Consider the following 3,340-nt stretch of genomic DNA (forward strand, 5'->3'; position numbering starts at 1 on the left):
GCAGAGAGTCCACCAGCCAGTGACCTTTGGAGATGAAGAAGGAAATCGCCTCCCAGGGAGCTTCATGAAACAGGAAGCCAGGAGAGTAAGCTAGCAGATGACACCATGTTTACCATGTGCCCTTCCAGTTGCAAGAGAAGCCCTAACTGTTTGCCATGTGACTTCTCACTTGAGGGAGAAACTCTGAATTTCATTGGCCTACTTGAACCAAGGTGTCTTTCCCTGGATGCCTTTGATTGGACATTTCTATAGACTTATTGTAATTGGGATATTTTCTTGGCCTTAGAACTGTAAACTAGCAATTTATTAAATTCCCCTTTTTAAATGCCATTCTGTTTCTGGTGTTTTGCATTCCAGCAGCTAGCAAACTAGTACAGTTGGCTTAGAGAGATAGGCCACATCTGAGCAACAAATGCAGTTTTCTGGGGGTGACTCTTAGGCATAATTATCAGTAGGCCTAGCTTCTCCTTTGCAGGAATAAGTTTCATAAGGGGAAATCCCAAGAACATGGCCTTGGCCTATTAAATTGGCAGTCCCCAATGCTTGCAAGAGTATCAGGAATTCTCCAGGTGGGGAAGCTTAATATTTCCACATTTTTTGTCAACCCTCAAGTGGACTTTGCAAATACTTTTTATGAATAGACATTTTTCTGAATGGCAAATTCTGATGGCTAAAAAGCACATGAAGAGGTGCTCATTTTCATTAGCTATAAGTGAAATGCAAATCAAAACTACAATTACATATCACCTCATACCTATAAGAATGGCTGCTATTAAACAGACAGGAAACTACCGATGTTGGAGAGGATGTAGAGAAATTGGAACACTTATACACTGCTAGTGGGAATATATAATGGTACAGCCACTATGGAAGACAGTTTGGCAGTTCCTCAGAAAACTAAATATTGAGTTGCCCTATAATTCAGCAATACCACTATTTGGTAGATACCCAAAACAAAAAAAAATGGTTTTCTGGGGTAACTCTTAGGCATAATTATCAGTAGACACAAACAGACATTTGCACACTGATGCTCATAGCAATATTACTCATAATTGCCAGAAGATGTAAATAATCCAAGGGCCCATCAACAGATGTGTGGATTAAAAAAATGTGGTATATATACATGATGGAATATTATGCAGCATTAAGACCAAATGAGGTCCTAAAACATATGATAGGATGGATGAAACTTGATGACATAATGCTGAGTGAAATAAGCCAGATACAAAAGGATAGATACTGTATGATATTGCTAATATGACCCTGGTAAAGGTAACCTTAGAGTCTTATAATGCAGAATATAAGGGACCTGGAGATACACAGAAGCTAGAGATGCATGAATGATTACCTAATGAGATTGAACTTAAATGTATGGGAATGGATAGAAGTGATGGTATTTTATCAATAGGTTTATAAATAATATTGCCATATTGAAGGTGAACATGATTGAAAGAGGTTGTATAGTGATATGTATCCCATTGACATTGCACGCTAAGGCCTATATTTAGCAGGAAGACATCAACGATCACAGTATCACAGCAATAATAAGTGTAAATAATTGGGGAGGGTAAGACAAGAGTTTAGAGAAGTTTGGAGTTTTTTCTTTAGGGTGGATGTGTTTATCTGTTGTTTTTCTCTTTGGAGTAATGAATATTGCTTAAAATTGAAAGTGATGTTGCTTGTACAACAAAATGAGGCTACTGTGAGACATGGATTGTTAATTTTGGACATTATCTGTGATGGCCAATGGAAGGGTACAATAATTGAGAAAGAAAAGGTAAACGGTGGTATATACATATTATGGAGTTCTGTGCAACTACAGAAAGGAATGAAATCATGAGGCATGCAGTGAGGTGAATGAACTTTGAGGACATTATGTTGAGTGAAATAGGTCAGACACAAAAGGACAAATATTGTATAGTCTCAATGATATGAACCAATTATAATATGTAAACTCATAGACATATAATCTAGAATATAGATTACCAGGATATAGGATGAGGCTAGAGAAGGGAAACGATTGCTTAATATGTGAAAAATGTTTAACTAGGTTGAATTTGAACATTTGAAAATGGATAGAGGTAATAGTAATGCATGTTGTGTTAGTAATAGTGCCTAATTGCAAATGAATGTGGTTGAAAGGGGTAGTTTAGAGTGATGTGTCTCACTGGAAGGAAAGCTAGAGGTGAAAACATGAGAATGTATACCACAGTGAATCTTCTGATGAACGATGGCTGTGATTGACAGTACAAATATATGAAGGTTCTCCCGTGAACTGAAGCAAATGCATGACATAACACTGTTGCAGGAACTTGATAGTGGAGGGGTGTTTGGGAGGTGGGTGGGCCTGTGTGGACTATGGGCTCTAGTTGGCAACGGTGTTTTGGTGTACTTTCCTCAATTGTGGCAGTTGTGCCATACTAGTGCTTGGAGTTGAAAGTAGAGGATTTGGAGGTGTGGGATGTTTGGGGCTTTCCTTTATGTTTTTTGTTTTCTCTTATTATTGTTGTGCTTTTGTTTTCTTTTAGTGATTACAGTGTTCTGGAATTGATTGTGGTGATGATTGGGCAGCTGTGTGATGATGCCAGAATCCATTGTTGGTGTGCTTTGGATGGATTGTGTGGTGTGTGGATGTGTCTCAATGGAATTGCATTCTTTATTTTAAACAGGACATTTGCTTTATTTCTTTGTTTTTGGATAAGAAAAGATAACAAAACAAAGTTCTGGAAATTAAAGTATACCTCTTTGGTCCTCAATGGAATTTTTTATAGCTCTCAGGGGTTATTTACTTTTCAAGTCTCATATCTGAAGATTGTTCTTCTGGCATGTCTTTTGTGATCATGGAAGCATAGCTGTGGATAGGACTGTTATTTAACTTTCACATCCTTTGTTTCTTCATTTTTAATCCCACTTTACTCAACTGACATCACTTTGGGATTAAACAAATTAGGTATGCAAATGGTAACAACCCATTAAATATAGATGTCATCATTGCAATCTCTAAGAATTATTTCATTCAAATAAATTATTTGAATTTACAGTACATTTTCATGTAAGTGTCTAACAACCCATTATAATTTAATCTTTATGGATTTAGAACAACAATATAAAACCAGGGGCTGAATACCATTTATTTCTGTACTCAAAATCTAGCACAGTGATGGCAGAGATGCATCTTATATTTACTCTTAAAATGATGAAAAATTTATCCACTATCTCTCAAGAAAATATGGAGATGCATTGCCATCCTTACATCTAGCATTTTTGTTCCTCCTTCTACCACTAGATCATCTATACACAAATGTAAAATTTGCTGCAAGGAGAAATACATGGTTTATTT

The sequence above is a fragment of the Tamandua tetradactyla genome, chromosome X (genome assembly GCF_023851605.1).
Source record: "Tamandua tetradactyla isolate mTamTet1 chromosome X, mTamTet1.pri, whole genome shotgun sequence".
NCBI classification, from domain to species: Eukaryota; Metazoa; Chordata; class Mammalia; order Pilosa; family Myrmecophagidae; genus Tamandua; species Tamandua tetradactyla.